The sequence below is a fragment of the Boleophthalmus pectinirostris genome, unplaced genomic scaffold, assembly GCF_026225935.1.
Source record: "Boleophthalmus pectinirostris isolate CB_2022bp ecotype Guang Dong unplaced genomic scaffold, ASM2622593v1 HiC_scaffold_14, whole genome shotgun sequence".
Classification (NCBI taxonomy): domain Eukaryota; kingdom Metazoa; phylum Chordata; class Actinopteri; order Gobiiformes; family Gobiidae; genus Boleophthalmus; species Boleophthalmus pectinirostris.
The window spans coordinates 25916447-25930496 of NW_026571047.1; the positions used below are offsets into that span (position 1 = coordinate 25916447).

The window sequence follows — 14050 nt, forward strand, 5'->3', positions numbered from 1 at the left end:
ATATGTCGATACAAAGGCCACGATACGATACATATCTTGATACATAGGCCACGATACGATACATATCTCGATAGATCGGCCACAATACGATACATATCTTGATACATAGGCCACAATACGATACATGTCTTAATATATCGGCCACAATATGATACATATCTTGATACATAAGCCACAATACAATACATATCTCGAGACACAGGACACGATACGATACATATCTCGATACATAGGCCATGATACGATACATATCTCGATACATAGGCCATGATACGATACATATCTCGATACATAGGCCATGATACGATACATATCTTGATACATAGGCCACAATATGATACATATCCCGATATATTGGCCACAGTACGATACATATCTCGAGACACAGGACACGATACGATACATATCTCAATACAGTGCACTTTCAAATCAGTACGATATATTTCAAACTGATTTGATATGGTTCAATAAAAATAAAGGCTAAAATAAGTCTGTGATACTAAAAGTCTTTGTTCTCCAGGCAGGCGTTGCAGATTTGCAACAGCTAAATTCTAAGTACCTACTTAGTCCACATCCATATTATATGAGCTTTTTTTACTCAGGAGCCTTTTTTCCCATCCATGCTGATAAACGTGGACGATGGAGACTGCAAGAATGGCTACAAGCAAACAGCCTGCAAGAAGTGCAAAATACTTTTTTTGTTTACAAAGGATAAAAAAGTCAGAATTGTATATTACTACCCCATATTATAATTTTCCCCAAATATCAGATTTTTCCTGATACTAAAAATTAATTTGAGCCTGAGAGGGTTAAACCACTTCTTGTGCAAAGTTCAGATGAAACACAAACATTTTACGTATTATTATTGCATAAACGAGTTTCCTTCCTCTAAACAAGCAACAAAACTGTAGCTGTAACAAAATAATTGCGCAGACTATACTAGAAAATACTCTTGGCAATAAATTGATACAGCAGCTGATACTGTATCATCACATTAGGCGATACGATATATTGATATTTCGATATTTTTGTACACACCACTACAGAATACATTACAAAATACTTTTTAATGCAGGTATTGAGTATTCTCTGACTAAATACATGTTCAAAGTATTCTTCACATCACAGTATGAAAACAATTACAATCAAACATTAGGTGGAAAAATGTATGAGAAAGAGCTTAAAATACACAAACCACACCATCAGAGGGAGCATGATCAGAGAAATCTGATAATTTTTCTGTTTACATTTCATTTGAATTGTTTTATAACTCAGGAAATCTGATAACAATTAGAATTTGGGTGTGAATGTAACTGCAGCCAGTGTATTAAAGAAGCATTATGTAACTTTTATGAGAGGTGATCCACATCTTGTTTGTATCCATGGATTTATTCTAGCTTTACTTGGAATATTTCATTGTATGGCATTAAATTTAGCTTTTTTTGTTTTGTTTTTGGTAAATACTGGTGTTTTGGTTCTATATTGCTAAGAATACTTGGTGGAGTTGGCAGTTCGAATCCCGCTCTTGGTAAAACATCATTTGGAGAAAGATCAGATTCACTTTCCTACACTTTGGATGATTAGATTTCAGCTCCTACACATCAATGCTGTTGTGTCCTTGGGCAAGACACTTAACCGCCCAACTTTTATAAAGCTGATTTTAGAGATTGTTTTTAAATATGGGCATGAAAAACTGAACATGTATTCGAAAATACAGTACATCAAAGATTCTTTTATATATATCTATATCTATCTATATATATATCTATCTATCTATATCTATCTATATCTATCTATCTATATCTATCTATATATCTATATATATATATATATATATATATAGTATAGTATACGGCTGTGTTTCCCAAACTTTTTTTTCTGCGGACCCATATTTTAAAAGTCACAAACCTTCAAGACCCAAGTCAATAGACATTATTCGTAAATCACAAAATAAAGGTGGATTTGACCATTATTGAACATTAATGAGGATATTTTATTGTCTCTCTGAACAATTAGTATTACTCAAGTTTTATACAATGAAAAACTGTAAGTGAAGCAGCAATAAAAGGATCCACAAGTCGCCTATTAGGACATTAAATGTAGCCCATTTGTTTTTCTTTTCAACATTCAACTGAACCAGCAATACTGGAACAAAATAGTCAATAAAATAATTACAAAAAGATTAGAAATTATACAAAACATGTCTTAACATTTCAACCTACATGCAGATCGTGACAAGGCGACTTAAAAATAGTGGTTGAGATCCAGTCTTTGGGAAAAAACGGTACACAGTATGCACCAGGCGGGGAAGTGTTTTGCCCAAGGACACAAAAATATGCACAAGTCGGAGCAGGAATCGCCTATTTTGTAATACTACTTGAGCAACCGTTACCTCACATAAGACACACAAGACGTATACTTTATAAGATGGAATACAAAAGCCTATTGTTTACTCTTCCGTTATAATGGGTCAATATTTACACAACCCTTTTCCAAAATATTCACTACCCTCACTTTAATTTTCCACTGTTTACCTTTGGGACTCATGACACAGTTTAAACTTTAAATCACTGACAGAGGCATAAAAGAGGGTGTGACAATAACGCACAGAGGCAACCGGCACCCGCACAGTCGAGGGAGCCGTTAGTGACAACAAATACGATGTACAGCCGAGCACGTTTGATCATTTGCAGCTCGAGCCGACCTGCAAACTACAAAGTACACACATGAAACGCCGGCAGAGTACACGCTGAACTAACAGAGCTGCAGAAATGTGTATACAAAGTCCAGTCGAGAAGGAGATAGTGGTAAAAGAAGTAGTAGTAGTAGTAGTAGTCGTAGTAAAAGCAGGTTGAAAGTAGTGCAGAATCTAAAGTGGAATTGCATGTGTTTTGAGCAAGAAAGAGCGGCTTACCTCAGCTGGCAATGAACTTAAACTGACAGATGAGAAAAGGAGAAAGAGAGAGGGAGAGAGAGAGTGAAAGTGGGTGGGTGTAGGGTAAGAGAAAGGGAAGGGGTAGAGCAACGGAGGGAATGAAAAAGAAAAAAATCAATCAGTCAGGAAGGAGATATGAAGCGAGGGAGGAAATATATGAGCAAAAAAAAAAAAAAAAACAAGATTGCGTTCGGGGCTTCTCAAGTAGGCTGGTGGTATTTCCTCTCCGAGCAGCGTTGCCATGGAGACGGAGGCTAACAGCGTGCGCACTCGTCCGCTCGGGGGGGGGGGGGGGGGGGGGGGTTAAAGGAGCGAGTGGGCCGAGCGGGCGGGGACAGACGAGTGGGGACTCCCCGTGTTCACGAGTGGTTCGCCGGAGAACGCCGTGATGTCATAAGTGACGGATTGGGATCCCCGGACTTCTGCGAGAGTGAGAGCGCGAGGGAGGGAATGGAATGAAGGAAGAGAGAGAGAGAGAGGGAAGGAGGAGGGGAGAGGGGTGGAGAGAGAAGGAAAGTGAGAGAGAGGAGGGGAACTGAAGAGAGAGACGAGGAAGAGAAGAACGTGCGAGAGAAAAGGGTGTGAAGAAGGAGAGGAAAGAGTGAATAGAGATAAAGGCGGAGAGAGAGAGGGTTAGAAGAGAGAGAAGAAAGAAACGAGGGGGAGAAGGAAAGGTGGAGAGAGAGAGAGGAGAGAGAGAGAAAGGGAGGAAATAGGGAAGGAAGGGTGAGAGAGACGGGGCGGAAGGGTGAGTCGAGATAAAAATAGAGAGAGAGAATGGGAAAGAGAGGGAGGGGACTGGAGAGAGAGAGAGACAGAGAGAGAGAGAGAGAGAGAAAGAGAGAGAGAAGAGAAAAGTAGAGAGAAGGAGAAAGAGAGGGAGTGGACTGAAGAGAAAGAGAGAGAGCGAGAAAGAGAGAGAGAGAGAGAGAGAGAGAGAGAGAGAGAGAGAAGAGAAAAGTAGAGAGAAGGGGAAAGAGAGGGAGGGGACTGAAGAGAGAGAGAGAGAGAGAGAGAGAGAGAGAGAGAGAGAGAGAGAGAGAGAGAGTCAGAAGGGGGAAAGAGAGGGAGGGGACTGAAGAGAGAGAGAGAGACAGAGAGAGAGAGAGAGAGAGAGAAAGGGTAAAGGGCGAATCAAGATAAAAGTAGAGAAAGAAGGGAAAGAGAGAGAGAGGACTGAAAAGAGGGGGAGAGAGAGAGAGAGAGAGAGAAGGAAATAGTAGCGAGAGAGAAAGGGAAAGAGAGGGAGGAGACTGAAGAGAGATAGAGAGAGAAGAGGAGAGGGTAAAGGGGGTGAAGATAGAGAGATAGAGGAGAGGGGAGGAGAAGGAGTAGAGGAAGACAGAGGTGAAAACGGGGGAAAGAGCGAAGAGAAAGGGGAAGTGGATAATGATCAGAAGAGAAAGAGAGAGGGGGAGATGGGTGGATAAAAAGTAGAGAAAGAGAGAGAGGGGGAGAGGAAATGATGAACAGAGAAGAGATAAGAGTGAAGAGAGAGAGAGAGAGAGAGAGACAGAGGCATGGAGGCGGAGAAAGAAAGGAGTGTGAAGAGAAAGAGAGAGGGAAGGGAGTGAGGAGAGAGTGGAAAACAAGGATTAGCGAGGGAATGGTGAATAGAGAGAAGAGAACGAGTGAAGAGAGAGAAGAGAGAGGGGCAGATAGGAAGACAAAGATGGAGGGATTAAAGAGTTAGAGGGAGGAGGAGGAGAAGAGAGGAGAGAAAGGGGAGAGTTAAGGACAGAGTAGAGGAAAGGACAGGAGGATAAAGTGAAGAAATGAAGCGAAAGAAAGTAAGACATACGGAGAGAGAGAGAGGGAGGGAGGTCAAGTAAAAGAAAAGGGAGGAGGGAAGTACAGAGAGAGAGAGAGAGAGAGAATAGGGGAGAGGGGGGAGAGAGAGAGAGGTCCCCTGGGGAGGCAGTGTAAATGAGAGAACAGCCCCAGACCTGATCTGCCTGTAAATGTGAGAGCCTCTTTCACTGCGAGGGGTTTAGCTGTTTGTTTTCTTTTTGCTTCGGCGATTCATGAGAGCAGAGAGAAGTTTGTCAAGGAAATGCTCAAACAGGTGTTGGGAGAAGCGAGCCAAAAATAGAGTAATCCCCATACTTAAGGGTGTATTACGTCACTTTTTTTGATGCATCTGCTTGTCTCTGTCTCTTCAGTAGTAATTCACAATGCAAGTTTAAGCCACGTTATCATGTTGTTACCTCCTCGAAAACACACCTGGAGTTGTGTTTTGAAACATTCACACATATTTAACACTACTGATGTGACAATAACTGAAATATCGTGATATCGTATCGTCAAAAGTCTCACAATAATATCACGGGCGGTCACAATATATCGAATTACAAGTCCCTTTGCTTAAATACAGTGAGTGTGTATACATGCACGTCAGTATCCCGGTTATGGTAGTAGTCGGGTTACTGCGTTAAACTGAGATACTCCTATTCGTGTACACATGATCAAATAGAGCACAGGTGTCAAACATACGGCCCGGGGGCCAGATCCGGCCCTCCAAGACTTTTAATCTGGCCCTTGGGTGATTTTCTACAAAAATATTTTAATTATATTTTCTATTAAAATATTGGTAATTTTCTGTGGTGTTTATCACAGCAGCGTCTCCAGTGTCTCTGTACGTGGCCCCTCCCACCAGAACAGCACAAATGAAGACTTGTCTCTTTCCAAACGCTCTTAAAGGACGATCGTTTTGACTGTTGACCGTGACACCCTCATCAGAAAAATGTCCAACATGAGAAAAGTGGAGCCGAGTGCAGGATTTTACAAGAAAAATGAACTTATTCCTATTTACATACAAGTTCAAGTTAAAACATTAAGAAAAATGTAATTTCAACACAAAGTTTCAGGTTCATAATATTATAATATTTTGTAAAAGAAAGAGTTCATCAATTAAAAAAGATTTCTGTAATAGATTTGTGTTTCTCTGCACAAATATTTGAACTTATTGTTATTTTTGGGGTTTATATGACATGAGTTTTCTGATCCGGCCCCTTTAGGATCAAAGTAGGTTGGATACGGCCCCCGGACCAAAATGAGTTTGACACCCCTGAAATAGAGTATCCCGGTTTCTTGACATAATCTTACAAATGCGCCGTCTCAAAAATTAACCTAATTTAAGTTAATAAACCAGGAAAAATGCAAACAGGAAGCTGGGGAGGTTATTTTAATAGATCCACAGGTTCTAACCAGCGGTACGAGCTATGAGGTATCCCACAATCCACTGCACACATCAAACCCAACGTGTAGATTTTTTAAATTAAAATATTCAGCATAAATACACTCAGCTCTATAACATATGAACCACAACCACATCAGCTCATTTGATAATATAATTCAGCTTTGTCTCATTTGTTTACATTTTATAGAATCTAAGACTGCATGGCTAATTAGCTCCTTGTGCTGCTGATGCGGTTCAGACTAAAGGACACAACTCAGTGGAATATATGTGTTTTTTTCTGTGACAGAGGAGTGGCTGATGATAGTAAGTGTGTTCTGTGCGTATATCGTATAGGAGATGACTTTTCAGCGATCATATGTGTGCAGGTTGTACGAGTGCAGATTTCTGTGCAGGTTTAGCGCAGCCATTTCACTCATGTATGGTCACTTTATTTATGTCGCTGTTGTAGTGGTGAAAAGACTGAAAACTATGTCTTTTGGATGCATGCGCACTCAAATTTATGTTGCAGTACCCGGGGAGACTGGGTATACATGCCACAGTATCCTGGTCGGTACTATCGGAAAATACCAGCTACAATAACCTGGTTTCTCATAACCGGGATACTGAAACCTTATACATGCACCATGATGAAACCGGGATACTCAAAAAACCCAATCATAACCAGGATACTCATATGCATGTATACGCACTCATTGTTTTATAGTAGCAACACCTTATGAATATCAGGAACTACATATCCCATGATTCATTTCAGCGCAGACAACATGAAGAAATATGTTTTTAACTTAAATTCTTGGGATTATGACGGAAAGTTTTAAAAGTAAAAAAAGTGTCCTATCTACAATTATATCAGCCTCTTTAAAATATCGCAATAAATATCGTACCGTGAGATTCATATCGTGATAATATCGCACAGAGAGATTTGGATATCGTTACATCCCTGTTTAACACACAAACTCTGCATATTTAGGCTGAACAGAAAACACACAGTTCCACCTTGTGATGTCATGTGCTATGTTTCTAAACTCCATACAGCTTCATGTTATTAGGTTCTTTTTTTTAGACCAAGAGTTTGTTTTCGTTCTTGACAGTTTCGACTGCTCACTGTTGCTGTGACGTGTCTGGGCACTGCCTCCACTGGCATTCGAAAACAAACTCTTGGTCTGAAAAAATTACCTAATAACATAAATTATCGGAAGACCAAATGAGCCTCGTTGGTCCATACACCTTCACTAGAATCATTTGGGTGATTTCAGCCTTGGAATTGCCAATCTCTACTAAAGTAAAGGTAAAAGGAGCTGTTAATAATAGTCTGTTAATAATAAAGGATTACTCAAACATGTGTGAATCAAACAAAATACAACTAAAGGTCTGTTTTTGATGATAACATAGCTTAGCTCACAAGAGTCAGTTTTGCGTAATATAGGGCATTTAAACCATTGTTTTCCAAAGACTGGGTCACGTTCCTCAGGTGAGTCGCAAGACATTTTTTGGGGGGGTCACCTTGTCACGATCTGCATGTAGGTCTGCAATATACAGTTTTATACATGGATCTGTGGCCTTATTATTATTCTGGAGAAGCATTTGGTCAGTATTTCTATGTTTATTCCTTTCACTACTACATATATGTGTGAATTGGGATTTTCTGTTCTCACAAAAATGAAAACAAAGCACAGAAACAGACTGAATGCTGCGTCTGATCTGCTGCTGCGCTCTCCTCCTGCACCTGGACTGGAACAGGCTACAAAAACACAGACAGATCCACCTATCTCATTAGAAATGTTGATATGTTAAGACAATTTTGTATAATTTCTAATCTTTTTGTTATTATTTTATTGACTATTTTGTTCCAATATTGCTGGTTCAATTGGATGTTAAAAAGAAAAAGAAACGGGCTACATTTAACGTCCAAATAGGCGACTTATGGATCCTTTTACTGCTGCTTCAATGACTGTTTTTCATTGTTTAAAACTTGAGTAATACTAATTGTTCAGAGACACGATCACCCAGTCAACAATAAAATATCCTCATTAATGTTCAATAATGGTCAAATCCATCCATCACGAAGGTTTGTGACTTTTAAAATATGAGTCCCAAGAAAAATACTTTTGGGAAACACTGCACTAAACAATACAAGCTTTTAATCATTGACATTCAACACAAAAATAATCAAAAGTATTCTTCCAAAGTCCACAAACTTTTACTGCCTGAGGATTGGCTGCAGATCTCTCCCAGGCTGATCATAGACGATTAGAAATAACAGAATCTCAAGCTCTATTAAAATTCAATCACAGGAATACAGTACCGTACAGTCAGGCTGTTGTTTCCTCAAGGTTCTCATCCAACAACAACAAGATCAAATTAAATAAAACAAAAGTCACTCCCTGACAATGTCCATGGCCCCTTTATCTTCTATCTTTCGCACCACGCTGTGTGTACGGCTACAGTAGAAGCACCAGGAAGTAAGTTTGAGTTAACAAAGTATCCTGTGATTGTTTGGCTTTGGGCTGCGGTGATTTCCAATAAAGTCCAAAGCTCAAGACTGACCTACTGTTCTTCCGTTTAAAACAATATACTTATCTTGAGTGTATGATATGAGTCTATAATGTGTGAAGGATGTTTAAGGGCACTGTACTGGATTTTACTGTAAAACAAACAAAACAAAACAAGGTCATTTTAAACAGTTTGCAATAATCAAAAGTTACTCCTCACTTTCTTTATTCGTTCAGAGCATCCTAATTATTCACCACATTGAGTTTATCAGAGCTTTTGACAACCTCCAGCCTCCTCTCAATTTCATTTCTCTCCAGCGACTTGGTCAGGAATCGGAATACACTAGACGGTTCCCCGTAACCCCGGAAGTGCGAGTTTGGGCACCAGCCAATCAGCAAAGAGCCATACATTCTGTGTTGGCAACGATTCCCGAGATCGAGGATTTAAAGCCGGAACAAAGAGAATGTTTGGTGAATTTTATCAAGGGGAAAGACGTTATTGCCCTTCTTCCTATGGGATTTGGGAAAAGCTTAATATATGTTACAACCAAATAACAGCGATTGGTTAAATAAAAAAGTACCCGCCTACTGTTGAGCGAACGAATCCTAATGCTGCGAGGTCAGAAGGTTTCCACAAAGTGAATCAGGCTAGAGTTTTGCAGTTATGATAATTCTAACAACAACTAACATACTAACTAGGGATGTAACGATATCCAAATCTCTCGGTACGATATTATCACGATATTTATTTATATTTATTGCGATATTTTGGATGGTTAATAAAACTGTAGACAGGATGCTTTTTGCATTTAAAATACATTGACAAGACTTAAAAAACATATTTCTTCAAGTTGTCTGCGCTGAAATGAATCATGTAGTTCCCCATCCTTTTTTTTTTGGCAGTTGTTACTGTAAAACGATGCATTTATGCAAAGGAAATTGTAATTCGATATATTGTAACAGCTCTCGATATTATTGTGAGACTTTTGACGACATGATATCACAGTATTCTTCATTAATGGTCAATCAAATGCTTTCTAATTAGATACAGTGGACTTATTTTGACCTTAAGAGCTGCTTTTACTGTTTCAGCTGTACTATGGTAAGACAAATTTTGCTCAGATCTTGTGAACCTTTAATTAAAAGTAATGTTTCAATGTAAAATATATTACTTAAGTAGAAGTAAAAGTGTGGTATTTGAAATAACCCGATATTTAAAACTACAATTTTAATAAAAAGTTACTCAAATAAGTAAATTAGTTCTATGTCTGTAGGTCCTACATTACGCAAAATTGACTCTTGTGAGCTTTAAGCCAAGTTAGAATGTTGTTACCTCATCAAAAACATACCTGGAGTTGTGTTTTGTTTAATTCACACTTTATTATTAGTGTGTCTACTAGAGCCCCGCACCCGTGGGACCCGACGCAAAACAGTGCGCCGTGGGACACATTTTGAAAGCTTATTTCAGATGTGGGCAGGAGCGCAAACTAAATATGAGTGTAAAGTAAAATACACAAATGATTAATTATGTCTATCATACATCATTTGTGCTGGATATTTTATTTGACATTAATGAAAACTTTTTATGTAGCCTAATCTTGTGGACGTGGTGACAATTCTTTTCCGCTTCTCCGTGTTTGATAGAATTTAAGAAACCAAACGGCCGAAGCGGGACAAAATATCGCAGATATGGGCAGGAGCGGGAATGAAAATTAGAATTCTTTGTGGGCGCAGGCGGGAGCGGGACTGAAAATTCTATCTCGTGCTACTGTCAACATATCCAAAGCTCAAAATGCTCTGTTCCACCTTGTGATTTCATGAAGCCTCCTTTTACATTTAGTTCAGCAGAAATGAGAAATTCCTGGGATGAAATGATCCAAATGATTCTAATGAAGGTGTATGGAGTGTTTTTCAGTTTGAGAGAAGAACCTAAATATGCAGAGTTTGTGTGTTAAAAATGTGTGAATGAAATAAAACATAAATATAACATAGATCAGAAAATAGAGGCAATTTCATGAGTGTGACCAATTACATTACGTTACAACTAGGGATGGGCATGATTAGTCGATTAATCGATAATTGATCATTAAGAATTTCATCGATTACGTTCATTTTAATTGACAAACCGAATGTAGGTTGCTGTGCGTAGTGTGACCAAACAGGGGTCCAGACATGTGTCTCTCTGCACTCAGAAGGAGCGAGACACAAACATTCGGTCAGTCTGCAACGTACCGAAGTACAAATGTGTATTTAACGATGATTTGTACAAGAAATTCCACGCTTTCCGTTGCATTCGGGACAAGTGTGAGTCCATGTGCACAGTGTATAAAGCAGCACATATGTTTCGGTGTCCAGTGGGAAAAAGTTTTGCCAGGTGAGAGTCGCGCAATGTCGATGACGAGTCCCCACCTCCCTCCCCCCGTACGGTGTCCTGGTTTTGACAAACACAAATATGGTCACATTAACCTGTATTCTACTGAGTCATGTCTTTTAATCTGACAGAAACTGACCGCATCAGCGACACAAGAGCTGTAGTTTTATCTTTGCTTAGTTTATGCAAATTAGCGATGCGTTTTTAAGTTTCGTTTCTGTGAAAGTTGCGCAAAACTGAATTAAACACATTATAATCTCAAACGGATTAATGTGGCTCTAGAGTCGTTACTGTTTATATGTCGTAAAGTTTAATTTATTTATGCAGATTAGTAGTGCAGACAGTAATAATAATGATGATCATTTTAATATAAAAACGTTAATGATTAATCGATAATCGATCGTTCATCCTTCCGACAATCGATTAAGAAAATTTCATCGAACGCCCATCCCTAGTTACAACATCTGACCAAATGTATGACTGGCCCTGTGCCGTTAAACCACAGTCATGCATTTGTCATTCATTTCAGTTCTTTCACGTGTTATGTGTGAAATCGAAAGCCCTGTGACTAACTACTGTCTGTGTGTCATCTTCCTGTGATTGTGTAGTAGTACAGATCAATGAACGCATAATTGGAAAGGAATGTTGATCTAATGACCTCTGCAAAAACTGAGATGACTTCCTGTCTTGTGCCGAGATCTTCAAATACTTTAGTTTATTTTGCATTTCTTAAATAAACCCACACAACCCAAAAATGTACAGAAAGCAGATAGTATTAAAAAACTGTAATATAGACAAACAGTGGACATAAGTTACAAGAAAGATTATGACACAATGAAATGAAAAATGCCTAATAAAAATAAATAAATAAATAAATAAATAATAAATAAAATGATCAAGTCCAATGTATTTCCATTTACTTTTTAGATATTTCATGGCAGTACAATGTAAACAATAGGAAAATATGTCTCTTATCCACATTTGAGATAATCTGAAAACCACCAATAGTACTAAATCCAAAACTTGCAAATTATCACTGACCATCTGCCCATTTTGTGCAATCTGACCTTCTTCGTTTTTCAAAATAAAACCAAAAATAAGAAAACGAAAAAAACAACTATTTTCTTCATTTGTCTCCAGAACTAAAATTAAAAAAACAAATAACATTATTATTATTATTATTATTTTTTTTTTTTAACGAATAACAATTACTTAAAATTTTTGTATTTAAATGAATAATGGAAAAAAAACAAAAAAACTGATAACAGGTTCACCTTATTTTGACCCTTATGGACTGAGCCAGGATTGTACCAGGATTAAACCAGGACTAAACCAGGTCTAAATCAGGACTAAACCAGGTCTAAATCAGGACTAAACCAGGTCTAAACCAGGACTAAACAGGACTAAACAGGTCTAAAGGACTAAACAGACTAAACCAGGTCTAAATCAGGACTAAACCAGGTCTAAACCAGGACTAAACTAGGACTAAACCAGGACTAATCTTGAACTTGGGAGAGAGAACCCCAAGCCCGTGGAGCAGGGTGTGCACAAAGCTTGATCGGGCGATGTCGCCACTTTACCCCATGGGGTGCAGAGATCTGCGCCAGTCCTTTTGCCTGCGGTCACCCGACAGGGCCAGTTCCAACACTCAGTCTTGGTTCAGTTCTGGTTTAGTCCTTGTTCAGTCCTGGTTCAGTCTGTAAGGGTCAAAATTGGATGAAACGAGAAAAGGCTGTTATCCAATTTTTCCATTATTCATTTAAACACAAAATCAAAAACTGAAAAAGCGAATCATTATCCATTTTTTCATTTTGGTTTAGAAACAAATAATGAAGAAAATAGTTGTTTTTTCATTTTCTTATTTTTGGTTTTATTTTGAAAAACGAATGAACGAACGATACACTAATTTATAACATCTCCATGAAGAAAAGAATTTGACAGAAACCTCCACCAGAAAAGCTACACAATGCACCTTTAAGTACATGTACATTAAATCAAAATGAAATTAGAAACGGCTTCGGGCACATTCCACTAGTAAAAGCGACACAAAGGAAACACTGAGTTATATGGGGCTATATACTGTACAAATTATCCACTTCCTCCAGTTGTAATTCATGAATGAAGCGCCACCCACTTGGTTTATAACAATGGGGAATTTTAATCATTTGTTTTGAACCATAAAAAAACAGAAATAAAGATTATCGTGACATGTTTATAGAGAGGATGATATCAGTTTGTGAACAGTCCAGGCGCTCGCTCCAACCCAACCTGCCTACGTGTGCGTCTAGACATTTAACATATGTCCTTTAATTACGCAGGATTTCGTTAGTTGTGGATTTATAAGGCACTTAAAAATCCCAAAGTTTGCTTGTTAACTCGTACCACGCTGTGCTCCTTTTCACTTGAGTGGTCTGGAATGCTGAGACCCCCACAGATGTCTGTATATATTACTGTGTTAGCGCTAGGAGGAGCCCAGGACATGTTTAGAGCACATGTTTCTCCAACGAAAACAGATTCACCCGCTCAGCGTAAACATCCTGCTGGGTTTTTACTAGACTAGCCATTGTGCGATCTCTCTATCCTGTTAGGACTTTACAGCAACTAGGTGCATTGTGTAACTTTTCTTGCGGAGGGCGGCGTCTGCTCGTCTCCACGGTGATGTTATTGCTTTGCCTGGGATGCTGCGTAGTATTAAAGGCACAGTTTGGAATTTTGGACATAGGACCTCATTTCCTAGTGAGCCAGAGTGTTGGGGACGTGTGGAGACAGTTTTTTAAATATTCCATCCAGTCCTTGTATTTGCAGAGGTCGCTGGTGTTAGACTAGTGCATGTCAATGGTCATATTTATCCTGCCACTAAAAACAGTCTTACCCACTCCACAAAACACCCGAAGCAAATCTATTATTACACCAGACTGTCCATGTGAATGTCTGTGTTGATAGAATAATGTTTGAAATAAATCTAACCTTGCATCGCATGAATCGTCGCATGTTCAGGGACTATTTTCTCATATATCAGTCCGCCATTGCCGAGCTTTCTGTCAGGAAGTACA

The 14050-nt window shown here is 38.8% G+C and overlaps 1 protein-coding gene across 4 annotated transcripts in view; it reads right to left on the reverse strand.

Moving 5' to 3' along the window:
- The window catches only part of entpd1 (ectonucleoside triphosphate diphosphohydrolase 1), an 89112-nt gene that overhangs the window by 47355 nt on the left and 27707 nt on the right, over nt 1-14050 (reverse strand). The window contains exon 1 of one of the 4 annotated variants that reach the window (XM_055150272.1): nt 8440-8577. The exons of 1 other annotated variant lie outside the window; for it this stretch is intronic. The gene's annotated coding sequence lies outside the window, so the exon portion shown is untranslated. Of the gene's footprint in view, nt 1-2914; nt 3097-8439; nt 8578-14050 lie in introns of those variants that run through there. 2 more of the 4 variants (XM_055150273.1, XM_020940682.2) reach the window with 2 other exon arrangements.